Source organism: Ovis canadensis, chromosome 12 (assembly GCF_042477335.2).
Source record: "Ovis canadensis isolate MfBH-ARS-UI-01 breed Bighorn chromosome 12, ARS-UI_OviCan_v2, whole genome shotgun sequence".
Lineage (NCBI taxonomy): Eukaryota > Metazoa > Chordata > Mammalia > Artiodactyla > Bovidae > Ovis > Ovis canadensis.
Window position 1 is genome coordinate 72,507,785 of NC_091256.1, and position 27,694 is coordinate 72,535,478.

General features: G+C 44.0%; 1 long non-coding RNA gene across 1 annotated transcript; it reads left to right on the forward strand.

Annotated features, from left to right (window-relative positions):
• Window positions 1-21,911: 21,911 nt before the first annotated feature.
• Window positions 21,912-27,397, forward strand: LOC138416647 (uncharacterized). Its single transcript, XR_011247791.1, has 4 exons — window positions 21,912-22,370; window positions 22,752-22,860; window positions 23,653-23,749; window positions 26,439-27,397. It is a non-coding gene; the product is annotated as an uncharacterized lncRNA (long non-coding RNA).
• The last annotated feature ends 297 nt before the right edge of the window (window positions 27,398-27,694 follow it).

Sequence of the window (27,694 nt, forward strand, 5' to 3'; positions counted from 1 at the left end):
CTCATTCATGTATATACATACACATCACTGACTGTTTTAATTGGTCTGAATACTGATGTTCCTGCTTCTGATTTTTTTTTCCATGAAAAGTTTTTTAAAATCAATTGTTTGGTATTAACATTTTAAAATGTAGAGAAAAGTTGAGAGAGTATGAATAACTCAGCTCTAGAATTTGAGAAGTGTTAGTTGCTCAGTCAGATCCAACTCTTTCTGGCCCTATGGACTGTAGCTTATCAGGCTGCTCTGTCCATGGAATTCTCCAGGCAAGAATACTGGAGTGGGTAGCCATTCCCTTCTCCAGGGTATCTTCCTGATCCAGGAATCAAACTCAGGTCTCCTGCATTGCAAGCGGACTCTTCATCTGAACCATCAGGGAAAGATTCAATAATTGTTAATATTTTGCCATATTTGCTTTATCTATTTATCTTGAATTTTTTTTGATGAACCACTTGAAAATAAGTTACAGACATCATAATACTTTAAGACCTAAGGTCTTAGTATCTGTAGTATTCATCTTTGAAAAATAAATTCTAGTATAAAACTATAATGCCATTATCATACAGACAAATACCATCTAGCATGCAGTCTTCTGTATTTAAATTTCCCCAGTTTTTCCAAAAAGGCTTTTAAATACACACACACATTCAAATTACATGGTTATAGACATAGAACATCGGAGAAGGCAATGGCACCCCACTCCAGTACTCTTGCCTGGCAAATCCCATGGATGGAGGAGCCTGGTAGGCTGCCGTCCATGGGGTCGCCAAGAGTCAGACATGACTGAGCGACTTCACTTTCACTTTTCATTTTCATGCATTGGAAAAGGAAATGGCAACCCACTACAGTGTTCTTGCCTGGAGAACCCCAGGGGCGGGGGAGCCTGGTGGGCTGATGTCTATGGGGTCGCACAGAGTCAGACATGGATGAAATGACTTAGCAGCAGCAGCAGACATAGAACATTAGTGAAACTTAGCAGAAGAAAGCCAGAGCTCATACGAAAGCCAGAACTAATTAAGGCTCGATCAAAAATAGCAGAGTGCTTCATAGAGAAGATGAACAGTTAGCAAGAATTTATTGACAATTGGCCACATGTTAATTACCATTTCTGATTCTAATGTATGTGGTTACAGGGATGCATCAAAGGCATTGAACCTATGTTCATGCTTAGCACAACACAGCACTAGAAATTTCCCCAAACTTCTTTTTATGTGACATGTTTTTAAAACAATTCAAAAAGCCATATTTTCACTTAAATACCATGAAGACAAAAATGAAGTTTTTTGTGATACTTTATGCTAAATATGTAGTTTGTCCTTTACTGGGGTTTTTTAAAGATGACAAACAGTTTTTTTAAAGTCTTTATTTAATTTGTTACCATGTGTTTTGGTTTTGGGGCCATGAGGCATGTGGGCTCTTATCTCCTTGACCAGGGATCTAACCTGCACTCGGTGCATTGGAAGGCAAAGTCTTAGCCACTGGATGGTCAGGGGAGCACCCTGTCCTTTTCTAGCTTCCAAACAGTGAAGTAACTCTCATGTCATAGTCACCTTACACAGATCATACTTTCTTGAGAGAGCACATTATTGATCACGTGTTCCATGCATGCGTGCTCAGTCGTGTTTGACCCTTTGGGACCCGGAGGACTGTAACCCACCAGTCTGAGTAGAAGCAGGGAGTGGAAAGGAAAGCTGGGGGTGAAATGAGAAAGAATTAGTAGACCAAACCTCGAATGTCCCCAGGATAAAGGAAGAGCCTGTACTTCCCCTCGTACCCTCTTTGTGGCCCCAGAAGCGGTAGCTACAGCAGTCATGGTCAAAGCCTCAGAGTAGAATTTGGAGATGAAAAAAGGTGATGAGATTGGTTTAGTTAAGGGAGCTGAGAACAGGAAAGAGAGAGAGGGATAAATCTGATGTTAACTTGATGGCTACAATTCACCTACTAAAGTGGCATGTGATTGTCTTGTTTTTCCTTCTTTTTTTCTTTTATCCTTTTGCCCATAATATTCTAGGGTCTTCATTGTTGAGTATTGACTAGAATAAAATCCTATTTACCTTGTATCATACTGAAGTTTCTCACAGTTATCCAAAGCATATATTCTAACTGAAAAGTTAAAAAAAAAAAAAAGGGTATTCTAGTAGCTTCTGTGAAAGCCTTCACAATCTATCTGGAGCCCAACCTTGGCCTCCCTGACTGATCTGCCCTGCTAGGTGCCCAGGTGACGCCAGTGGTAAAGAACCCACCCTGCACGGTGGGAGACTAAGAGAGAAGGGCTCAATCTCTGGGATCCCTGGGTTGGGAAGATCCCCTGGAGAAGGGCATGGCAGTGCACTCCAAAATTCTTGCCTGGAGAGTCCCATGGACAGAGCCTGGTGGGCCCTGGTCCATAGGGTCACAGAGTTGGACATGACTGAGCCACTTAGCATGGACACAGGTGCACATCCAAGAGAATGCCCTTTAGGGGCTTCGTTCACCCATCAGAGAATTCTGCCCCCATTAACAAGGAAGGTGTTGATTAGCTGGCTGGAAAAGAGAATAATTTATTGCTGATTATTGATCAGAACAGGAGAAGTTGTGTGGCAGTGACAAAAATTCCCAAACTTCAGTGGCTTAACCCCACAGATCTTTGATTTCACTCATACTGTTCCTATGCTCATCAGAGTCCTCAGGGACTACTGACAGCACCCATCTCAATACCTTCTTCCACAGAGGCAGCAGTAAAGGATAATGTAGCAAATCGCACGTTGGCTCTTTTTTTTTGCTGTCAGGTCTTAGTGGCAGCACGTGGGATCTTTCATTGTGATGTACAGATTCTCTAGTTGCGGTGTGTGGGCTCAGGAGTTGTGGTGCATAGGCTTAATTGCTCCAAGGCATATGGGATTTCAGTTCCTCGATCTGGGATCAAACCAGTGTCCCCTGCACTGCAAGGTGAATTTTTACCCACTGGACCACGAGGGAAGTCCCTGCGCACTGATTCTTTAAGCTTTCACTCAGGTGTAACGTAAGTCGCTTCTGCACACACTTCATCAGCCAAAGTCAGCCACGTGGTCATGCCTAACTTCAAAGAGAGCAGAGAAGTACAATCCTGCAGTGCACCTAGAAAGAGAGGAAAGCTGAACTATTCATGAATATCTGTAATGACATTCATTATCTTACTCTTTTTCTCCTTCCTTCTTCCCGACTGTTTGTGAAAACACATTATATTACTTAATGGAAAACTCCCCGCCAGGGCAGGGTCATTTGCTGAATGATGAGATGAGCTGTTTCACATACATTATTCCTTTGAAAGGTAATTCTGTGCAGTATTTGATAGGACTAGAGTGTGATTTCTGCAAATATCGCCCAGTTCAGAGACCATCTGTAGTTTATGGAAAATATTAACTATAGTGAACATAATTGCACTGAGTCACATGTCAGCCACATCTTCCTCTTTTCCATGGAAACCAGGAGACATTTTACAATTTATCAACAAGTGTGCTGCCAGATCAGAGCTGAAGGCTTGCTTCCAACTCACTGTGCTTGCCCGGGCATGGCCCAATTATCCCTAATGTATGGAAGAAATAGCTGTGTATTTCCTGCTGTGCCTCTCGAACTGGCTGAGCACTAGGCATCATGCTGTAGCGTCACCGTCCCGCAGGGTCAGTTGAGGATTTTCCGTTTTTATTATTGGAATGATGAGCATGCCTTAGCAGTTTGGAGGAGTTAGTTATCTGATACCTTATGGTATGTCAAGGGCATTGGCCTTGACATAGAAAGAGCTTTGCACAGGCTTGCCACCCATCTGGGATTAGCTCACTTGTCTTCTGCTGTTAAAATGATTCCCTGTTTTGTTTTGTATTTTTGCCCCTTGTCTGTTTTTAATTTTTCTAGCTTGGAATTCCTTCCAAACATTGTTACTTGTTGATGAAGAAGGTCATGGCTGAGGACTAGCAAGATCACACTTTGAGTTGTTTTTTCCAGAAGGTCAGAAGCAAGGGCAGAAACAAGCCTGCCTGTTTGCCACTGAGTTTCCATTGCCAAGGATGATTCCTGGAACATGGAGCCCAATGAATATCATCAGATTAATAAATAAAGGCCCACCAGGTAGAGCAGACATTATTGACTCACTGACATGGTAGTTCTTTTGACCAGTGGCAAAAAATTGTAAGCTGCTGGCTGGAGTGAGAGATGAAAAGAACTCTTCCACATTTAAACTAAACTCCACTATTTTGGCCACCTCATGCGAAGAGTTGACTCATTGGAAAAGACTCTGATGCTGGGAGGGATTGGAGGCAGGAGAAGAAGGGGACGACAGAGGATGAGATGGCTGGATGGCATCACCAACTCGATGGACATGAGTTTGGGTGAACTCCGGGAGTTGGTGACAGACAGGGAGGCCTGGCGTGCTGCAATTCATGGAGTTGCAAAGAGTCGGACACGACTGAGCGACTGAATTGAACAGGACTTTCCTGGTGGTCCACGGGCTAAGACTCCATGCTCCCAAAGCAGGGAGCCTGGGTTTGATCCCTGGTCAGGGAACTAGATCCCGCATGCCACAGCTGAAGGTCCTGAATGCCGTAAGGAAGATGGAAGATCCCACACACCATGACTAAGACCTCAGCCAAACAAACAAACGTCTTAAAATAAATAAATAAACTAAGTGAACAACTCTATAGCTTTGCTCTCCAATTAGCTTAGTTGCTAGATTATTTTCATATCCTGCTACTCGCTAGTCATAACCAAATTTCCAGCCAAACAGAACTACCAGCTGTTCTCGGGATGGTCATGTTCCTTGTTGTGAGTTGAATTGTGTTCCCCACCCCCCGACAAAAAAAACATATGTTGAAGTCCTAAGCCCCCAGCACCTCAGAATGTGACCTTATGTAGACATAGGGTGGTTGCAGATGTAATTGGTTAAGATGGAGTCATCCTGGAGGAGGGCCTCAGTCCAGTGTGACTGGTGTCCTTATGAGACGAGCAGGGAACACACACACCCAGGGAGAACACGTGAGACAACAGAGGCAAAGCCTGGGGGGTGCAGAGGCTAGCCAGAACGCCAAACCAGAAGCTGGAAGAAGCAGGCAGGAGGCCCCTGAAGGCCTCAGAGCGGTGTGGCCCTACTCACACATTTTTACTTAATTTCAATATTTTTGGCTGCCCTGGGTTATCACTGTGGCACACAGAGCTTCTCTAGTTGAGATACGAAGGCTTAGTTGCCCCATGGCATGTGGGATCTTGGTTCCCTGACCCAGGGATCGAACCCATTTCCCCTGCATTGGCAGGCGGATTCTTAACCACTGGGCCACCAGGAAAGTCCCGGCCCTACTAACATCTTGATTTTGGACAAGTAGCCTCCAGAATTAAGACAATAAACTTCTGCTGTTTTAAGTCACCTGCTTTGTGATACTTTGTTACAGCAGCCCTAGGAAACTACTACATTCTTCATGCCTGAGTACTTTGCTCTCTTTATCTGGTCTTCACCCCATTGTCCATCTTGGGACTTTTTTCATATCTCTTTTTGGGTAAAATCTTTAAGTGATTTTCAAAATATTAGATTGGCTTGACTTTCTTCATCTCCCATGATACCCGTGTCTCTCCTATAGCACCTCCCACGGCACCACTGTGGAGTGGAGGAAATGAATGGGCAGGAGATCTGAAGAGGTTGCTGTAAAGGTGTCAAGCCTGGTTATAAGTAAAATGAGTAAAATTAGGAGGAAAGCGTATATTGGTCATTGAGACCTGGGTGGAAAACAAGGGGGTAGGCCAAGAACACAAAAAAAGCTTGTACAGAAAATATCTTTAAAAGGCATAGTTAAAACTCCAGGAAGGACTGCGCTGCCTAGGGGCAAAGACACCATTCCTGGTTCCCCAGCAAATAGACTTCCTCCCCTTTCTCAGGATACTATCATAAGACAACTATTCACAATCAAAATAACTAAAATTAAAGGCAGAGCCATAAATAGCGCAATAGTTCCACTTGATTCAAGGAAGTTCTGAGAAGTTTAGGGAGGGTTGTGCCACAAAGAAGGAGGTTATGAGATAAACATTTTGAGTTTTACATAAAAAGTAAACCCATGTTTGAATGCACTTTGATTAACAGAAGTAGAAAAATAGAGAAAGAGATGCAGAGGTGGGGGTAGGTGGGGATGTAGTCTTCTGGGTCTGCCTGTCATTTCTCTTGTGGCCTTTTGGTCAAGTCAATTAGATAATAAATTATGCATAACCACCTCTGCTGGCATTAAAACGCTAGGCATGAGAAATGATGGATGTTTCAGTGACCCCTATAAATTTGCTTGGGGTCAAAACAATTGTCCCGGCCTGTTGCTTGTTTTGCTCCCCTCCTTCCCATTATCCCGGCCCAGCCAGAGGAGGGAGGGGGTGTTCAGCAGATTGTCAACACTACCTCTGGTGTAGATAAGCAATCCGCTTGGAATTTAGTCATCTTTCTGAAATAGCAATGAGTAGCAATCAATGCAGTGAGAGTGAGTCAGAGATAAAATAGATTTACATAGTATCTGGCATGGATGGGGAGGGAAGAGGAGAGATGACTTTACTGGAAGAAGGAGCTGGCAGTAAGGCTTGGGGTGAGCCTACCAGCTGTGCTAGCCACATCACCCATCACTCCTCCTTGAACAGGCAAGGCTGGGCAAGGCAGCACAGCGGCTCGTCAGTCCTTACCTGCCTTTAGGGTTCAGCAGAAGATGAGGGTCAGGGTGCAGTTCAAGGGGGATGGGAGCACCTGGCAGGAACTGCAAGGTGGTACCTGCCTGCCTCCCCAGTATGCAAACTGAGCTCAGGCTTTGAACACCAGCAAATCAGGCCTCCAAATACTCAGGCAGCAGGAGCATTTGATAGTTTAAAAAAAAAAAGGCATTTAAATGGTTAGCATTTAATTTGTTGGACTTTATAAAATAAACATTTTTAGGTTTATAATTTTTAAATGATAGTTTATATATTTTTTTCACTGCTTGGAGTTTTAAAGGTTTCAGCACAGCCACAGGCATTTGAGGTTGAGAAAAGCTCTGGCATTCTGTCCGGAGGAATTGCAGAGGTTGTAGCTGGGGAATCAGCTCCAAGGTGAAGAAGAGGAGCTGAGGTGGGGAATGGAAACTGGGAAGGGGAATGAAGCAGGTAGGAAGGGAGAGGTCCCTGATGGGAAAGTGAAAGTCATTCAGGCGTGTCTGACTGTTTGCCACCCCATGGACTGTAACCTGCCAGGCTCCTCTGTTCATGGGATTCTCCAGGCAAGAATATTGGAGTGGGTAGCCGTTTCCTTCTCCAGGGGATCTTCCCGAGCCAGGGATCGAACCCAGGTCTCCAGCATTGCAGGCAGATTCTTTACCATCTGAGCCACCAGGGAAGTGAAAGCTAAGAATAAATGATGAGTAGCCAAGTGAGCAATGCGGGAATGGTCTGGAGAAATTCCCGAGACTTAGGAGAGATGTTTGCAAAGGGCTTTGGAGTCACTTGGGTGGGTGAGTGGTGCTTATTTAAAGAGATAAGAAATGATGGACAGCAGCCATTTGGCTCTTGCCCTTGGCAGAGCTGCTCCCCTTTGAGAAGACATGGGCAGAGTGGAGAGACACAATGGCACCATGTGAGGAAGGAAGAGCCTGAGAATAGCAGGCGCCCTGTTCCTGCCTGGGGGTGACGGTGGGCCCTGCTCCAGGCCTTGAGTAAAGGGGCAAAGGAAGTGAGTGTAAGGCACTGCCCTTAAGGCCAGCCGGTGGTGAGGGGGTATCCTCAGTGGCATGTGCATGACCCCAGGGGTCCACGAATCATTTTGTTGGTGGCACTGGAGCAGCCAGACAGGAGTCATGCAGCTGTGGACACAACACAACAGACAGCAATTGCGATCCACGTTGATTTTGTTTGACTGTTAATCTGCATCTTGTCTACACCTGAGGTGGTGGCCTGGAGAAGCCTCCGGTCACACAGAGGAGAAAGAGGACTCACGCAGCCACAGTTGACACTCAGAGATGCTGGCTTAGTAAACTTAGTGATACAGTCTAATTAGAATGTGCTAGAGCAACTCCACAGAGAAGGCGATGGCACCCCACTCCAGTACTCCTGCCTGGAAAATCCCATGGATGGAGGAGCCTGGCGGGCTGCCGTCTATGGGGTCGCACAGAGTCAGACACAACTGAAGCGAGTTAGCAGCAGCAGCAGCAGCAGAGCGCCTCCACGTGAGTCAGCCTGACCTAAGTTAATCAGTACCTGATAAACTGCCATCGTGGACACAGCAGGGGAAGGAAACGGGGGATGAATTGAGAGAATAGCATTGATATATATACACTACTGCTGCTGCTGCTAAGTCACTTCAGTCGTGTCCGACTCTGTGCAACCCGAGACAGCAGCCCACCAGCCTCCCACATCCCTGGGATTCTCCAGGCAAGAACACTGGAGTGGGTTTCCATTTCCTTCTCCAATGCATGAAAGTGAAAAGGGAAAGTGAAGTCGCTCAGTCGTGTCCGACTCCTAGCGACCCCATGGACTGCAGCCCACCAGGCTCCTCCGTCCATGGGATTTGCCAGGCAAGAGTACTGGAGTGGGGTGCCATTGCCCTCTCCATATATATACTGCCAGGTGTCAAACAGATAGCTGGTGGGTGGCTGCTACATAACACAGGGAGCCCAGCTTGGTGCTCTGTGAAAACCTAGAGGGGTGGGCTGGGGGGCATGGGAGGGAGGGTCAGCAGGGATGGAATGTGCTGTGCTGGGCTTAGTTACTCAGTCTCATCCGACTCTGCTACCCCACGGACCGTAGCCCGCCAGGCTCCTCTGTTCATGGGATTCTCCAGGCAAGAATACTGGAGTGGGTTTCCACAGCCTCCTCCAGGATATCTTCCCAAGCCAGGTCTCCCACATTGTAGGCAGATTCTTTACCATCTGAGCCACCAGGGAAGCCTGAGGGAAGGGATGTATGAGTACTTACAGCTGATTCACATGGTTGCACAGCAGAAACCAACACAACATTGTAAAGCAATTACCCTCCAATTAAAAAAAAAAAAACTGCCATTGGGTGCAGGGCCCAAGAAAACTTTCAAATCACTTCTGGGCTCTGGGTTGATCAGTTCAAGAAAGAGATATTTCCCAGTTTCTTCTACCTGTGACAGTTGCAGGTCTTTTAGTTGAATCTGGATGTTACCAAATCTATTTCCCTTCTGAGACCAGTCTTGCCTTTGATATTCACTGTGGAAACAGTAACACCCTCCTTAATACACCCACCACCCTGGGTCTGAGATCCTGCTTCCTGCTCAGTCCTTGCTGTTCCGCTCTCAACCATCCCTGTGAACGGAGCCTAAGCGCAGATGCAGCCTGTCTCCTTTCTGTTGTGAAACATCACTAACACAAAGCAGTTGCACATAGCAGACGTTTCTGAAGACGTTGTGGCTAATGAGAGCAGACAGAGCTATTATAGCTTGGGGCAGGAAATAATTTCAAATGCAATGTCAGATATCATTGTTCCTAGAAGTACATCAGACATTCCCAGCCAGCTGCACCCCCCCACACGCCACAGGAAGTTCTCTCTGACTGTGTCCCTCCTTGCCACCCTCAGCAAGCCCCAAAGCCAGAGTTGCCTCCAAAGAGATCAAGAAATAGCTCATTCTTCTGTTCCATCCCTTATAGAGATGGAACTACCATTTATCAAGCACCAGGGACTTCACTCGCTGCTCACATTATCTCATGTAATCCTCTCAGCAACACTGGGACACACACGTGTTTTACAGATAAGGAAACTGAGTTTCAAAGATAGTAGCTTGGTTAAAGACACACAGCTGAAATGTGAACCCAGTTCCATCTCCTCTAAGCTCAGGCTTGTCGCTGTGACCTTTGCTGCCTTTCAGCATAACCTGCTTCTTCACGTACTCCTTAGGTCATCAGAATTCAGATCTATTACTCATCCCTTAAGTCAGCAAAGCTTTCTGTACAGTCAGGTGAAAATTTCCCTAACATTTTCTTCCATGCAATTGAGCCCTTTCCCCAAGAGCTCTCCCTCAAAGACCTCCCTCTCCCGAGATAACTTTCATATCGGCTCTGATCCCCTTTCCGCTGACTTGTTTCTCCTCGCTTGCTCGTCTGGATAGCTTTTGGCTGTCTGTCCCTCCCCCTCCCTCTTTTCTCTGCTTTGTCAGCTCTTCTATGGAAAGAGCTTCATTTCATACTAGGAACTTGGATCCATTTGCTCCACTTCCTTCTTGAAGCAGGTGACCCAAGTCCCACAGAAAAGGGAACAACAGGATGTCTGACTCCCACACTGAGTCCCTCAGAGGAGTTCTCCAGCAGCCGCGGGAGAGAAGGCAGGGCCCTCCCGGTGCTGTGTTCTCTTCCTCTTGTTTCCTTGGCCTTCTTAGAGCTGAGCTTGGCACTCCGTTAAGCTGGAACACTCAGCCCTCTTGAATCCTCCTAATTCTTAATTATGTCCTTGCCACTGGTTGGCATAACAGCCACAGAAGTGAGAGAGCACATATTCAGACAGAGTTATAAAATATACACTGTGGTTCTCCCCAACCTTGCTTTGAGAGGCTGGAACCACATGAATCCACAGTGCAACAGAGACTTTAAGCCAGGGAATGGTGAGAAATGACAGCTCAACTTCCCAAAGGCCCTGTGTCCAAGTACCAAGAGAGTAGGATTTATGAACCAATTGAGAGACTGTTTTATGTACCAATCCATGGAATGATGCTGTGCAGCACTCAATCCTGGTGCGTGTGGATGGACCTGGGATGCTCAGGGAAGTCCATGGATAGACACCAGGGCGGGAAGCAGGGTATGGGATGAATTTGGAGATTTGGATTGGCATGTGTACACTACTATGTATAATACTGGGCTTCCTAGGTGGTGCAGTAATAAAGAATACATCTGCCAATGCAGGAAACACGGGTTTGATCCCTGGGTCCAGAAGATCCCCTGGAGGAGGAAATGACAACCTGCTTCAGTGTCCTCGCCTGGAGAATTCCATGAATGGGGGAGCCTGGCGGGCTGCAATCCATAGGGTCTCAAACAGTCAGACACAGCAGAGCGCACAGTCCTGCACTGCCTCTCCCGTGGTCTGAGGCCTGCTAGCAGGGAAATTAGTTTTTGTGACAGAAGAAAGGGAAGAAAGATTTTCCTGCACTAGGGGAACTTAAGAGTCTGTTTGCAGAGATGGGATATAAAAGATAATTATCCCTTCCACAGAGGCCATGCCAAGCTGTCATTGTGTTAGATGACAGCGGAGGCTACAAGGAGGAGGGAGACAGCACTGACCTGGGAAAGGAAGAAAGACTTCAGGCCAAGGATGGGGCTCCCAGGCACTTAGCCTTCAGGGCAGGCTGAGTGGGGGAGGGGAGTCAGGGCACTGTCAGAAGGACTAAGCAAAGAGCAGAAGTGTGGGGGCAGGGATGTGATGAAGCATTCAAGAGACAATGAGTCATCTCCCAGGGTTTTCTTTACAGCTTCCACATAATAATGGCCACATAACAGGTTATTATTTTTTCTTCTTTTAAAAAAAAATGCAAAATTAAAGCGAGACCCAAATTCTCAATATAGAAAATAAGCCTTGACGTCAGTGTCCAGTGACACTGCGGAGGTGAGAATTCCTGAGCCTGACAGGAACTTGAACCCTGTCCAAATTCTCACCCTTGTTTGCTGGAACCTCCATTTATTTAATGCTGTTGTGCAGGAGTCTATTCTTTGGAAAACTTGAAAGTAACCTGGCCAGACCTTCCCTCAATCACTAAGCACAGCGTCAGCAATTGTTTTGGCTTTGTCATAATGGATCACAAACTTCTCTGCTGTTTTAAAATACTTGGAAGCTATTTGGAACCAGGAAATGTCTCTTGGAGGAAACTAATCCTGGTAACATTACCTACACAAATCACTATGTCTTAATGATATCACATCAGCAGTTGCTGTGGGGGAGGTGAGGGAGCCTTCAGGTGCATTTCCTGAGGATTAGAGTACTGTTTCTGATGAGTACCATCCTGTGTTTCGGAATTTCCCAGTAGCTTTTAGTGGTGGTGGGTTGTTGTTTTGGGTTCCCCAGACGGAACTAAGGCACTTCCATCTCCAAGATCTAAACAGGAAGATTTTTCGCTTCTCTGATATTTTCTGTTGAAGATGTTTTATTGTTCCCATATTTTCTGCTGAGGAACATTAGCTGCCTGTAACTCCAAATTTATGAAATGTTCTCCTTTATTTATCATTTTTTAAAAATTGTTTTTTAACCTACCTCCTTTCCTCCAACTGGTTACTATCCATTGCTAGGGTATTTAGAAAGGAGACGAACTTCTCACTTTATGACTTTAGCAAAGCAAACATTACCCGAGGGTGGAAGGAGCCAGTCAAGGAGACACTGTGTTCTCTTAGTCATAGACACATACTAGGAAAAATTCAACTAAGCCTCACTTGTGTGTATTAAAATAACCCTTTTCCCAGCTCAGAATCACATTTCAAAGGGTGCCTGGTACAAAGCGAAGCCAAGTATAACCTAGCCACACAATCGTGCCAAGGGTAATACATGGTTTTCCATCTTGTTTCAACAGAAGGTTGCTCAGAGCTGTGAATATGCAGAGAACTAGCAGTGAGCAAAGCTGAGCAGAGCGACCTTGAACAAGTCACCTCACTTGTCTGGACACCTTCATTTAGAAAATGAGGGGGAAATGCCCTAGTTCTTTAGCACGTGGTGACCAAATGAGAAAATAAGTGCAAAACGGCTTTGTAAACTGCAGGGTTATTTTTCTACAGCGCTAAAGGGATTTGGAGAAGTGGATATTAGGGGAAAATGAGATATGTGCAAAGCTTCTTTTTTAAAATTAATTTTAATACCTACCATTTTATGTGATTTAACTTTAGCAATTAGGGGTTCATTAATTATTGCCCTAAGAAAATACTCTTACACAATTACTGTATCTTCTAAATGAACCATTTCTCTTTTTTACTGTCATTTAGAATTTTGTCCGTGGAAGAAAAGTATTTAGAAGACAAATTACCTGGAACTTCATGGGGTGAGATATTTTTTTAAAGTATCTTCTGTCCAGAGAGAAAGGGCTTTTTCTGCTGTACTCAGTGTACAGGTTGAACACAGTGATTTATTTGATCATACAATGCATTTTCCCCCAAACAACGTAAGGAAAGAGAGGACGTTCCAGCAAGTCATACAGAGGGAGACGTTGAGGGGAAGGTATAGGAGAAGGAGGAGGAAAAATATCAAGGAAAGCACCAGAAGTATCGATCCATACTGGGTGTCTTCAGAATTGAAAGTGGATAAACAAGGGTTTCCCAGGTGACGCTAGTGGTAAAGAACCCACCTGCCTATGCAGGAGACATAAAACATGCGGGTTCGATCCCTGGGTCGGAAAGATCCCCTGGATAAGGACATGGAAACCCACTCCAATACTCTTCCCTGGAGAATCCCATGGACAGAAGAGCCTGGAGGGCTACAGCTCATAGAGTGGCAAAGCGTTGAACACAACTGAAGTGACTTAGCTCAAACAAGGCTACTCCTGTGTGAACGGACCACTTAGGCGAGTCCCCACCTGCCTCTGAAGGTGTCTGAGTTTTGACTGGCCGCACCTTCCTTACTCTGCTCTGAAAGCTGATCAATAAGAATTCGGAGGAGCACTTTTCTACCAGGGCCGCAGTCTGTCATTTGGGAGAGAGAGTCCTTCCAGGCAAAGCCATGTACAAATTTTCCTGCTTTACTGCCTGAAGCACCAAAGGGCACTCAGCCCCCAATAGCTCACTGTCCTGACTTGGAAGTTATCCTCCAAGAGCTTGACTTCTAACTCATTTTCATTTGAGGCAAAATCATTAGGAGAATTGATCCTATGTCGCTAGCAACCAGCAACCCCAGCTTTAGTAAATAAAATATTTCTCAGCTACTTTGCTATATGACTTAAAGTTGCTCTTGCCCATTTGCAGGAAACTCAGTGGAAACCAACCCTCACTGCCCCCTACAATAGCTGTCAGTGCCTTCTGAGACCATGATGGGATGCCATGTGCTGCACTCCTAACAGATATAGATGCAAAGCAATCCCAGAAATCCCCCCTTTTTTCACTATATTCTGAAGGAAATGCCAACAGTGGAGAACCAGGAGGGCGTTCTTACCCAGTGTCTTACCCAAGTACCAATTTCTTTGCCCGCTGCCTTCTCTCTTCTCTAGCTGCTGGAATCTTGTATCCACAAGTCTAAAGTCCTGATTCTTTTTTACCATTAGATGATTAATGATCCCAGAGACTGATTTTTTCTAATTGTTAAAAAAGTAGAGAAAGATTTTATTTTAGTGAGATTTTGTCTAACAATGGTATATGAATGAGATGATGACATACACATGCCTATATCTTGTTGGTGTCAGTAGGTTCCTCTACGTCATGAGCAAGCCTCGGAGAGAGCTTGAGGAGCAAGGAGAGAGTTAACTGATGATGTTGATTGAAATCCTGAAAGGTTGCTTCCCACAGATGTACCCTGAGCACTGCTGACTCCCTCTTCTAAAATTAGTCTCTTAAACTGATTAATTCCTCTGCTTCCCAGATCAGCCAACCAAGACCACAGTGAAGTAACAAGAAAATATCTCTGAGAATAAAGCTTTCATGGTCAAATAAAACAAAAATATTAATTCACAGATGTATTTATTTGTCAGACAGTTGTCAACAGTCGTGAAGTATAGATATCTCTGTCCCCTAGGAATTTGCAGTCTAATTGGGAAAAAAAAAGCACACAACAATTGTAAGTTAAATATGTCCATTGCAAAAAAAAAGGGAAAATGGAGAAAAGTATAAAAAAGAAAATTATTAACTTTTTCATAGGGTTTTTATAAGTATTTTTCTTCATTTTTATGTGCTTTTTAAAAATAAAATGACTACCATATTACATATATATAGTTCTGCTTTTTCCACTTAACTTTACTTACCAAGAGAAGCGGAAAAGGAAGTCTTTAACCCCCCCCCCCTTCCAACTCTACAACATATATGGTAGATAAAGGATTCATATCACACAGACAAGGGCTCTTACAAATTGCGAGAGAAAAAAAGAGTGGAACATCTCAAAGAAGTGGGCAAAGAACACAAGACAAGAGAAGCCACCAAAAAAGAAATACACATAGCCAATAAACATTTAAAATATTCAAATTCACTAGAAATTCAAGAAGTGCAAAATAATGAATGAGAGCTCATTTTCACCTATCAAGTTGGCAAACACTTTTATAATATTCATTTCTGTAGTGGGAAATCTAGTACATGAATAAAAGCCTTAAAATATTCATGCTTTTCTCTACTGGAGTTTTTATCCTTAAGAAAAAAGCATTATAATTTGCAATAGTTAAGAAAAAACATGAAATCTACCTAAATATTTAACAGTCTAGCATTGATTAAATTATTGCATATTCATCAATACAATGTGTGCTGAAATTAAACATCAAATACCTCAATGTTCACAACATATTTTGAATGAAACGAAACATTATAAAACTGTATACAGAACGCATTCAGTTTTGTTTAAAAATATACACATATATACTTATATATTAAGTATTGTTGCATATAAAATAATTAACAATGGTTATTTCTGTGTCTTAGCAAAATATCCAAATTTTGTTTTGTTCATGTATGCTATTGTGATTAGTAATAAAAGTAACTAATTCCATTCTTTAAAAGGGAGCTGCTGCTGCTGTTGCTAAGTCGCTTCAGTCGTGTCCCACTCTGTGCGACCCCATAGACGGCAGCCCACCAGACTCCGCCTCCCCTGGGATTCTCCAGGCAAGAACAATGGAGGTCAAACATTCTGAAATGCTTTTTGATTTACACCTTTATACTGGTAAGGTTTTTGATGTCCCAGTCTCCCTCAACTTGACTAGTCATCATATCATGTCTCAACTATCAAGGATGAAAACTATCATTATTACTACTACAGCTACCATTTATTGAGTGCCTACTCTGCGTAGGGGCTTCTCCGATGGTTCAGCAGAATACACCTGCAATGCAACAGACATAAAGAGACACAGGTTTGACCCCTAGTTTGGGAAGATCCCCTGTAAGAGGAAACGGCAACCCACTCCAATATTCTTGCCTAAAAAAAATCCCATGGGCAGAGGAGCTTGGCGTGCTACAGTCCATAGTGTCTCAGACACGACTAAGTGACTGAGCACACAGTCTGTGCTAGGCAACGTGTTAAATGTTCATGAATCATAGTATTTAATCCTCACAACTAACTTCTGAGATAGTAATTATTATTATTCCCCATTTTCAGATGAAGAAACTGAGGCTTAAAGAGACAAAAAGAGGCCACCTAGCAAGTAGGTGGAGAAGGCAATGGCAACCCACTCTAGTACTCTTGCCTGGAGAATCCCATGGATGGAGGAGCCTGGTAGGCTGTGGTCCATGGGGTCGCAAAGAGTCTGACACGACTGAGTGACTTTGCTTTCACTTTTCACTTTCACGCATTGGAGAAGGAAATGGCAACCCACTCCAGTGTTCTTGCCTGGAGAATCCCAGGGACAGTGGAGCCTGGAGGGCTGCCATCTATGGGGTCGCACAGAGTCAGACACGACTGAAGCGACTTAGCAGCAGCAGCGGCAGCAGCAAGTAGGTGGTGAGGCTGGCATTTGAACCCTACACTCTTTACCTCTATTTGTAGATTCTTACTTTTGCAAGGAGAACTGGGAAGACCCATTCAACTTGTAAATTTAGTAAAATTGGGTTTGTTGGGTAGAGAAGCAGGTATTCGTCTTGCTAACTTGTGGAATTCGATATGGATTATCTGAAATTTTGCTCTCAAGGCTACTTAAAACACCCCTATCTGACTGTCCAAGCACATGCAGCTAGAGACAGAGCTGGGAGTCAAGTTCAGCAGTTTGCCCCAGAGTTAGCTGCCTTTGCCTGCTCCTTCAGGATGCTTCTTGGGGTGTCTGCCTGTCTCCATTTTTTGAAAGTGTTAGGAGGGAAGAGGAGATGATTCCTACTGTGATCCAGTCTGGTCCCTTGATATCTCCACCACCCAACTGGCAAGGACCTTCTCAGGGTCCAGGCCCAAAGTCCCAGTGAATCTCACTGCATTTCTAAGTATTCAGGATGCCTATTCATCCCACTTTTCCACTCCCCCACCTCCTTCTGACTCCAATTTTCCTCCCATCAGATACGTCACTTTACTGTTATAAATCCAAGCCACATTTCAGAAGCTGATTGCATTGTCTACTGAGGTATGGGAAATCTGTTCTGGAGGGTAAAGGTCACTGTAAGAAAATATTCATGTTTAAAATCAGAAGCTCAAGAATCACATGTATTTCCAAAGGAGGAAGTCCTAATGGTTTTCTGAATGCGAAATGACAGCTTGTGAGAAGCTTTTAAAGAGCTTTCCTGCTAACTCTAAAGGCCCAAGATTTAGTTTTTCTGAGGTTTCTTAATGGAATCTAAACACCTCATTGTGTTCACCAGAGCAGCGAACTGTATATAAAGTAGCAGGCCTTAAAAGGGCGGCCAGTGAGCTGGAGACAATTTGCATGAGATATGATAGCTTTTCGTTTTTCTTCGTGCTATTTAAATGCTCTTATGAGGGATGAGCATGACTTCTTAGCTGGTTTCCTTTTTTCACTCCAGGTCCAGCTAGCGGGGTCATCTTCTCCTACCACCATCCAGGCTTCATGCCCAAGTTGCCACTTGGGGGCAGTCTAATGCCTCCTTCTCTTCCCATCACCTTCTTCCCTCCCGCCTTCTCTACACAGGATTCCCAGGTGGTTGACCTGGTTTCTGGTCCCTCTTACAAAATAATGGTCATTACCAATCCCAGCAGTTTCTTAAAAAGAAGCAAAGGGCCGCAGCCTTAGTATACTGAAGAATAATATTGATACATTATACAATTTTTCAAGGAGCGTTCAAGAAGACTCTTCCAAAGAACCTCCTGAGGCAGGCAGGGCAGACACCTTGCCTTGGGAAGGTAAAGTCAATGGTCTGAACCTTCAGTGGTTCTGAAGCAGCAAGTCCGCTGGTTCTTTGGCCAGGGCTCTTTCCTGCAATCATTCTGAAATAAGAGTCTGACTTTATTTTGAAGGAAGATCATCTTTTATGGAAGACATCAAAACAATAAACAGCAGCAAGAATAATACAATAGAAGAAGAATATCACATAATCACATTTCTTAGCCAGTATCTACTCCTAAAATGGTTTTAATCTCAAAGAAGAAAAAAACCTGCCATCCCTTGTCAAAGTTTATAATAAATTCACTTCAACCTGGAATAGACAGCTCCTTTCCTTGCCCAGATCCTTTCCCCACCCTTCCGTCCACACAAGGCAATTTAATTAATGGGCAAACAGCCCGATGGTGGATTTTTCTAGTAGAGTGGCTTGAACGAATATGCCCCAACCTTGCACAGAGCTCGTTGGCACACTCCTCTGGCTGCATTACAGAAACAGAACAGAGTCATATGGTTCCTGGAAAGAAACGGTTTGGCAGGGCTCTAGCCTCGGGTGAATCCATAAAGAAAAAGTGCCCCGTGGTGCCAGGGCTAGGGTAGATGGCAAGTGAGTGTGCGTGAGTGTGTGTGTGTGACAGTGCGAGGTCGTGAGGGGCTGGGCAGAGGACACAGCAAAGGGAATACTGAGAGACCCCTTAAGGACAAGGCTGCAGATTATTTCTGCTTCCTCTGCTCCTATAATCCACTCACTTAGCCAACAAGTGCAGGCTAAATACCTACTGCAAGCTCAGCACTGAGCAGAATCCTGCATAGGTGAGCACAAGAGGCAAACTTTCAAGGGATTGAAAAAGAGCTCCCAGCTCAAATGAGGAAGTCATTTTTCAAGAAATGATTTATCACATGTTTGTTGAGCTTCTATTCAGTGCAGGGGGGATGTCTGACAAGCCTCAAGGCCTCAGGTTGAAATATTGATATGTTATAGTTTAGGGAAGCAGCTTTTAGAGCTTATTTTATTGAGATGGTCAATGTTATACAGCAGTGGAGACGAAAGTGGCTTTTAAAACTACCCCGAGATTGTGGTTAAAGTTTGAACCAACTGGAGAACAGGTCAAAGAATTTGCTGGAAACCTTTCCAGGATTTTTTTTTTTTCTTCTAAGGAGCAGGCAGAAGGGCAAACTCCCATCTTGGACTTTAGGCCCATTAGGCATTTGCTTTGTTTCCAGCACCAGGACTTGCTCTGGAAGAGGCACCTCCACCGCCTTCATTTCAATGTCTCTACAAATATGAGCCCCAAGCATAGTCAGCATAGTGACTTGCTTAACAGAAGTATTCTCAGCCCTGTGGCTGTGGATTCGGTGTTCCTGTTCATTCCCAGCAAAAGGCTGCATCAAGCCTTCTGGGGATGTTTGAAAAGGTCTTGGGATCTCCCTTTTATGTGAAAACATCTTTTGGAGACTTTTGAAGACTTGTGCCTGTGATCTCACAGCCTGCACTCACCAAGAGCAGTACTTCGGCCTCTGACCGCAGGCGGGCATGGTCAGCTCTCAGCCGTTGTTAAGCTGGACCCTGCCGCCTCCTGGGTCTCTGAGCTGGGATCTTTAGGTGCTGCACAAGTTCCCCCCTTGGCTGCTTCTAGCCATCATTTCTCTACACGTGAATTTTGCCACGTGATACAGGTCTGGGTCTGCTCACCGTCATGCCCTGCCTGTGACAGCAGGCAGCCGTTAGGAGGAAAGGGCAAGGCTGTGAAGGGTGTTCCAGCTGCCACCTGACACCCCGAGCGTGCCCACCGGCTTTCCACACAAAGAGGAACAGTGTCCATCCAGTTTGTCGCAAAAGCCTTCAGAAAAGCATTTTGTAGAAGACAGGTCTGCACGCAGAGCAAAACACATCTTGGATTTATTTCTGCCCCTAGGTTTCATTTTAAGCAACTCATTTATCCTCTTTGGACTTTAGTTTTCCTATCTGTGAAACAAAAGTATAAAACACATGACTTCTAGGCCTGTTTTAGCTTTAATTTTCTAGGTGTGTAAAACCCAAAGGAAAGCACACATCAGACAGCAGCCATTAAGATTCATGCCCTGGGGACTTCTCTGGTGGCCCAGTGGTTAAGACTCCGCATTACCAATGCAGGGGGCAGAGGTTCGATTCCTGTTCAGGGAACTAAGATCCCACATGTCACGCAATGTGGCCAAAAACAAAACCTTTTTTTTTTTAATGAAATAAAAACTAAAAAAAGATTCATGCCCTGTAGCTAAACCAAGAGGACTAGCATTAATATTTATTTAAAATTGATATAAAATGTATTTTTAAAACTTACAATTTAATTAATAATTAACACAGGGCAGCATAACAGTTACTAGCTGTCATGCACAGAAGAGCCATGGGCGCTGAGTCAAAAAAATCTGTGTCCTACAGAAATAGAAAAATCATGATTTTGGAGCTGAATTCAAATCGTGACTCCATTACTTGCTAGCTGTGTGACTGTGTGCAAGATATTTAATCTTTTGGAGTTTGTTCTGAATCAGAAAATAATAATAAACAACAGATTACAGGAATGTAGTTAAAGATTTAGAGACATAGAGCTGAAGATTTATTAAGCTTTTGGCACACTGTAGGAACTCAGTAAAATTAGCATATATAATTAGCTTTCCTAAGATCTCTTAGAGAAAGGAAACATATTTTGAAACTTCCGTGACTTCATTTAATCCTGATGAGGTGGCTTCTGTTATCTGAATTTTAACCTAAATTAAGCTAAATTCACTTTCCCCAGATGTCAAATGAACATAATTATACTTTTATATGTAACCTAAAGAATTCTTGTAACAATTAAAAGAATTTAATGTGAAAGAATTTTGTAAATTGTTGACTTTTATTTGCATGTGAATATAACAGCTATCGTTTTATTAAACATTTTTTGTAATAATGTTCAATCACCCAACAACACATTTATCAGATCCTATAACTTGGCCATTTATTCAGAACCTGGTCTCTGTTTTCTGAGCCTTTATAATCAGGATTCACCAAAATAACACTCAGGAAACTAATGAGAATAGTTAGAAACAGCTGAGTTGCCACTGTACTAGAAAGTAGAAAATAGATCTAAGAAGAGTAGATTTAAGGTGAAGAGATTGAGAGAAAGAAGACATTTTGTATAAAGGAAGAGGCATGAAAATAGAAACAGATGCCCCCCAAAAAAGTCTCTTTTGAAACTTGTGAAGACATTAGAATTCTTACCCCTGTAACTGACAGGAATATTAGGTATTCAGTTGTGCAGCAAATATCCAGTGAGCCCCTATCATGTGCCAGGCACTGTTCTAAGCACTGGGGATACAGCCATGGACAAATTAAAAGGTGACTACCTGAGGAGCTTGTATTAATAAATTACACAGAATGTTAGAAGGCGATGAGTGCGGCAGAACAAGAGTCGAGCAGGGTAAGGTCACGAGTGACCGGGGTGAGGTAGTGAGTGGTGATATAAAATAGAGTGGTCAAGGACCACCTGGGTGGTCCAGTGGCTAAGAATCTGCCTTCCATTGCAGGGGACACAGGTTCGATCCCTGGTCAGGGAAGATCCCGCGTGCAGTGGAGCACCTATGTCCCTGACACAACTATAGAACATAAGCACAGCAACGAAGACCTAACAAAGCCAAAAGATAAATATTTTTAAAATAGAGTGATCAGAGTAGGTTTCACTGAGAAGGTAACACTGGAGTGAAGGCTTATAATAGATGAGTGAGTAAATCAAGGAGATACACAGGGAAAGAGCTTCTGGCAGAAGGAATAGCTGGAACAGTGGTCCTCAAAGTGTGGTCTGCACTCAGAACAGCAGCATTAACATCTGGGAACTTATTAGGAAGGCAAATTTTCAGGTCCCATCAGAAACTCTGGAGGGCCCAGCAATCCTCCTCCAGAGGATTCCAATGTTCCCTAAAATGTGAGAGCCCCTGAAGTCGAATCAAGGTCCAGATGGTTTGTGCCAAGCGGTGCCAGCTGGTCCAAGGCCAGCTTGGGAGGAGTGGAGTGAGCAGAGGCTGAAGAACCAGCAGAGGAGGTCTGGGGAGATAGCGGCGTGAGGAGGCGGGCTGGGGAACAGGCGAGATCCTGGGAGGTCTGGTGAGCCGTTGTAAGGGCTTTGGTTTTCACTCTGTGTGAAATACGGAGACGTTGCAGGATTGTGACTAGCAGTGGCACACTCTGCTTTGAAAGTATCACTGACGGCTGTTAAGAAAAGAAAGTAGAGGGGCAAGAGCGGAAGGATCTGTGGACACAGGGCAGGAAGGAGAGGGTGGGATGTGTGGGGAGATTATGATTGACGTAAATACCATGTATGGAATAGATAGCTGATGGGAATCTGCTGTATAGCACAGCGAGCTCGGCTTGGTGCTCTGTGATGACCGAGAGGGGTAGGACGGAAGGGGGCGGGAGGGAGGTCCAAGAGGGAGCGTACATATGTGCACATATAGCTGATTCACCTCACTGTGCAGCGGAAACTAACACAACATGGTAAGTCGATTACATTCCTTTTTAAAAATATAAGAATGGAAGGATTTTTTTTTTTTTGTAATTCAGATAAGATATAGTACTGGCTTGGATCAAGATGATAGTAGTAAAGGTGAAGAGAAGAAGTGGAATCTGAATATATTTTGAAGAGAGAGTTCAAGAGGATTTCCCAACAGAACAGTTGTAGGAAATGAAAGGCATCAAAGATGTTTTCAGAAAAAAAAAGGGGGGGGGGTTTCTGGTTTGAGGCATGGGAAGGGGGAGTTGCTAAAAACTGAATTGGGGAAAGGTGCAGTGGAAGCAAGTTTGTGGAGAGAGGAGGGGAGGTGGGGTGACCCAGAGATTGAAAGTTCAGTTTGGGATGTGTTTGCAATGTCCATTCAGCCTCCAAATGAAGATGCTGAGTACGCAGTTGGGTATATGAGCCTGTACTGAACTGAATCAAGTCATCACCCTTCTGAGTTAGATGGACAACCAGTTTCCACCAAGAGCAGTAAGAATTGGTTCTACTCATTTCAAATCAGGGGTGATGTTAGAGTTCTCAGTTCTACTGCTGTTTCTTTACAATCCACATATCCAAAAGGGAGATTTCTTTTCTCGACCAGTCAAAAGTTCTCTGGCATCAATCCAGGAGAATTCCACCGCAGAAAGCAACTCCTGTCTTTGGAGAAATGAGGGTAGTATGGCCCCTAGTTCTCCAGACTTTGGGGGGAAATCAATTGAATGCTTTTATGCTAGACTTTGCCCTTGTATCTGAAGCCCTACCTATGCGGTAATTGAAAGAGTCTTCTCTTCAAGGAGAAAAAATATGGTAGCATTAGCTAGCCCTGCTCAGGGTACATGACAAGAAGCTCCAATCATAGACTAGAAGAAAGTGTATGTTACAGAGGAGCCAAACACCTCACTATAATTAACTGTTTTATCAGCTGCTTTGAAAACATATCATTGAGAATTTCCAAAAGAAAAAGACTTGGGTTTTCCAGCTGAGACTGTGTGGAACCTGGTCGCTGGGGTTTCCATAAACTAAACTATCATTAAACATTTCTACCACTGAAGGGGGTCATTAGGTGTGCAAGCCCATTTGATTTAAATTCCTATTTATTTTGGTTGTGGGGCTCTATATAGTTTGTTTCCCTAAGGTAGAAAATAAGATAATGACATTTATGGATCTTAAACATGTATTTTCTCAAAGGTTCAAATGGATAGAGTAACTAAAGCTGCAATTAGTGGTAGAAATTTATACCAAATTATTTTGCCTGAACAATGATTTCATTTTATTTTTCAGTTAATAAAGATGACCAGGGACTGTCCAGCAATTCTTATATTACCTGCCTGCCACACAGCCGTGCTCAACTCTGTGTGGACACTTATAACAAGAGGAGGTGGGTTGGGAAAGGTCCAAGACTGCCTGCCCAGAAGGGTATCCCTGTGGGGGAAATGGGCTTCCCAGATGGCACTAGTGGTAAAGAACTGCCTGCCAGTACGGGAGACATAAGAGATGCAGGTTCAATCCCTGGGTCGGGAAGATCTCCTGGAGGAAAGCATGGCAACCCACTCCAGTATGTGTGCCTGGAGAACTGCATGGACAGAAGAGCCTGGTGGGCTACAGTCCAAAGAGTCTCAAAGAGTCAGACACAACTGAGGCAACCTAGAACGGTACAGGGGGAGAACATCAGGTTCAGAGAGCAATGCCATCGAGGCAGATGCCAAGTCCTCTAGCCTTCCACAAAGACCAGATGGAGGATAATCAAACTCAGAGGAACTCTTCTAGGCTGACTGGTGCCACCCTGGCATTATGTCTCATCTTAACAGCTTCTGGCAGCTTAGCTCTGGAATTATAAACCTGGGATTCTGATGTAAGCCTGATCTTGGACCACCTCCACTCTACTTTGGTTTCATGGAACTAGATGCTAGTGTTCAGCCCCAGCTTTCTCTAGCAGCAAGCTAAGCCTGCTCCTGACCTCACCTTCAGGGTCTCCAAAGCCAGGTCCCCTGTGAACCCCTGACTCTGACTCAGCTCAAGCCCAGAGCTATCGCCATGCTTAGGTCCATCTCCCACAGGGCTTCTGTTGGAGTCTTCATCAGCAACTTCAGCTGCACTGATCCTCAGTCTTCAAAGGGTCAGACTCCGAAGCACCTGAAGTGTAGAAACCAGTGTTTGATACCACATGGCTGAGTTTTGCCATATGGCCTGTGGTCTCAATTTCAGGGATAAGAAACCAAAATTATTATAGTTGATAAATACTAATCCAACTTACTCACAGGAGCATTGAGAAAGTCTCCCCAGGATAAGCAATTCCAGCTAGCCTTCTGGCACCACCACTGGGGATGAATCACTGAGTTACCGCCAGAGGTGTGGCGTCTGGGGCCATGCACACATGACTTACACAGGGTGGGGATGGGGGAGAGAGCCCTGTCCAGGACAAAGGACTAAAGTACTGTATTCCCTTTTTGAGACTTCCTGAAAATACTATGTAGCAGTGAAAACATTTCCTTTTGATGTTGTTTAGTCGCTAAGTCATGTCTGACTCTTTTGCAACCCCGTGGACTGGAGCCCGCCAGGCTCCTCTGTCTATGGGATTTCCCAGACAAGAATACTGCAATGGGTTGCCATTTTCTTCTCCAGGGGATCTTTCCAACCCAGGGGTCAAACCCAAGTCTCCTGCATTGCAGGTGAATTCTTTACCACTGAGCCACTAAGATGTCACTTTATAGTTGGGAATAAAGAAGAAAATTCAGCTAGTCCTCAGAGAACTTTACATCCACCTATGGTCCCTCACCTGCAACACTCATAAGCTCAGTGACCCATTTAGATAACCTTCCTTCAACCAAAGAAGACAGGAATTTCTTCCTGTTTCACCTGCACCCTGAAATCCTCCAATGCAGTTATCTTTTAAAAATGAGATAATTACATGTGAAGCGCTTAGAGCAATGGCTGGCATATAGTTAGCCTTGAACACATGCTAGCTATTATTATTGTTGTTGTTTTTGGCTTGCAGATGAATCAAGTGCCATTTCTTTCCTCAGATGCCAATATCTTAATGTCTCACCCAACCCCACCACACACACACCATCAGGTCTCATATTAATGAAAAAACAACAAACCAAAACAGTCATAACAACAAAGAAACTCCAAGCATTGTAATCAGATAAGTCAAAGTGTGCCATTTAGATAGCTTTTTAAAAGTTTAATTTTTTTGGCCGTATGGCACAGCATGTGGAACTTCCCTGACCAGGGATCAAACCCATGCCTTCTGCAGTTGAGGTACAGAATCTTAACTACTGGACCAACAGGGAAGCCCTAAAGTTAGTTTTTAAAAAACTGCTCAGGGATGGGAAAATAATTTTAAAGACTTAAATGATAACCAAATGTAATATGGGGACCTTGTTTGGGTCCTGATTCAAATAAACCAACTATAAATAGACACTTTAGAGACAATAAGGGAAACTTAATTATGGACTGGGTATTCATGATACCAAAGTACTGTTGGTAATTTTGGTTGGTGTGATAATGATATTGTGGTTACTGTACTTTAAGTCCATATTTTGAGAGATTCAGAAGTAAAATAATACGATATCCAGAGTTGCTTTAAAGAACTTCAGCAAATAAAAAGAACAAATAAATAACAAAAAAGAGGGGAATAGATCAAGTAAATGTGGAAAAAACTTGATTGAGTATGAGTGATAGAAATACGGTAGATTACTGTATTATTTTCTCTATTTGACCAACTTAATTTTATGCCAAACAAACAACAACAACAAAAAAGGCAGTGAGCAGGGTGGGTTTGCAGACCAATAGTCTTTAGGTTTGTTTTCAACACTGGAATCAAGGCTAAGAGGCTATGACCAACTGGTTAAACAGCTGATACAATGGATGCAATGAGAGATGGTTGAAACCTGACCCAGAGGGGAAAGTACTGGGGCCAGGGGGAAGTACTGGGGCCAGGGGTGGTGAGAGTTTATTTTTGTTGTTTTTTTCTGGCTGCTCCCTACCATGGAAGTGCAGTGTCTTAACCACTGGACCTCCAGGGAAGTCCCAAGTTGGGGTGACTTTGACTCCTCCATCCCTAGAGTCTGAAGAAGAGAGAAGCATGGTATAACTGAGACCAGTGCTGTGAGAAGGATTGCAGAAAGAGCTCCAACAGTGAGAGTGACTGCTGGTGGGGTGGTAGCCAGGCTATTTCCCCCCATCCAATCTCTTTTTCCAACAGAGCTAGACTAGGCTTTGTTGTTTAGTCGCTAAATTGTATCCAACTCTTTTGCAACCCCATGGCTAATCCCTGGCTATTTTTTTCTCTAGGGACAGAGAAAACTTGTTCAGTTCAGTTGTCAGTCATGTCCAACTCTTTGTGACCCCATGAACCATAGCACGCCAGGCCTCCCTGTCCATCACCAACTCCCAGAGTTCACTCAGACTCATGTCCATCGAGTCGGTGATGCCATCCAGCCATCTCATCCTCTGTCATCCCCTTTTCCTCCTACCCCCAATCCCTCCCAGCATCAGAGTCTTTTCCAATGAGTCAACTCTTCGCATGAGGCGGCCAAAGTACTGGAGTTTCAGCTTTAGCATCATTCCTTCCAGAGAAATCCCAGGGCTGATCTCCTTCAGAGTGGACTGGTTGGATCTCCTTGCAGTCCAAGGGACTCTCAAGAGTCTTCTCCAACAGCACAAACTTGTAGAGAGTTAAAAACAAAACAAAAAAGAACAGGAATTACTGCTTTCCTTAGAGTCCACATGCCATTAAATGATATTATTCTCTTAACAATGCTTTTAGAAATAGGCATACTGTGATTCTGGGAGGTTTGGGAAGGGCTGTCGCTGCTCCTCTTTACGTAACATTCTATTTAAAAGGGGGTAAAATCTTATTTAATCTTCAGAGTTGAATTTACAGGGTTAACATGCTTAGGTTATGAAAGAACCTGATATGAAAGAGCCAAGATCACCTTCTCTCCTCCCTTGCTGGTGAAAAGCAGCAGACCACAGAGGGCCCTGGGCACCAAGAGGATGAAAATAAACTTAATTTGCCTTCTTTACTGTGTTGCTGAGTGCTGTTTACCTCAATCTACTGGACAAACAGAAGCGAATGGAGAATGTACAGCCTTGCCCACCCTCAGAAAATGCTCTGATGGAATCTAAAGGAGGCTTGCAAGAAGATGTACATTTCATCAGGACTCAAGGCCTTAGTGATGTCTCTTTTCTTCCAGGCCTGATTAGAAAAACTGTTAGATGCTGAACACATCCATGGTAATCAACGACACTCCTAAAGTAACACCTTGGCTCAATCACTGTCCTTTACCAAGTCTCAGTTTTTGAATTTCTGGAATGA